We start from the raw sequence: 718 nt of genomic DNA on the forward strand, positions 1-718 counted from the left end.
AGATGAGTATCAGCGCAAGGGCTGCCGGTCCCAAAGAACTCGAAGGTCCGCGTCCCGTATATTGAATAATTCGTGTGTCGTGAGTGTGATTTCCATAGGGACGAGGAGCACATCCTGCAGTCTCTATGGCATGAGGGTGAAGCGGTTGCGCGAGGACGATCACCGTGTGTTGAAAGGGTGTGCGTTGTAAGGGAGAGCGTGCGCTCGGCCACAGCAACTCATACTTACCTGGCAGGGGAGATACCATGATCACGAAGGTGGTTTTCCCAGGGCGAGGCTTATCCATTGCACTCCGGATGTGCTGACCCCTGCGATTTCCCCAAATGCGGGAAACTCGACTGCATAATTTGTGGTAGTGGGGGACTGCGTTCGCGCTCTCCCCTGATCTTAAAGTTCAAAGTAAGACTAATAAGACTTGCTTCATAGTCGCGCTGTGTTTTTCTTGGGAGTCTTTGTGTAGTCGGTGTTTTTTACCCCTGGCAGGAATTCTTGAGTCTTTGTCTTTCCCTTGGGTAACAGCACCATAGTTAAAACATGGAATTTGTAACAGCAAAACGGTTTTAATGCATTTTCTTTGTTAGTGAGACGAGAGAGGACTCAGCTCTGTATGGGTGGTGCCATCCTTGGGCTAAAAACTGGGGGGCTGAGCAAGTCCTGAGGCGGGTAAGGTAAACTTCCTTTTTAGTTTGTTGGCTGGCCATGAACTAGCTATGTAGGC

General features: G+C 49.9%; 1 non-coding gene across 1 annotated transcript; it reads left to right on the forward strand.

Annotated features, from left to right (window-relative positions):
- Window positions 1-220: 220 nt before the first annotated feature.
- Window positions 221-384, forward strand: LOC130876657 (U1 spliceosomal RNA). Its single transcript, XR_009057315.1, has one exon. It is a non-coding gene; the product is annotated as a U1 spliceosomal RNA (small nuclear RNA).
- Window positions 385-718: the final 334 nt, after the last annotated feature.

This window comes from Chionomys nivalis, chromosome 6, assembly GCF_950005125.1.
Source record: "Chionomys nivalis chromosome 6, mChiNiv1.1, whole genome shotgun sequence".
NCBI classification, from domain to species: Eukaryota; Metazoa; Chordata; class Mammalia; order Rodentia; family Cricetidae; genus Chionomys; species Chionomys nivalis.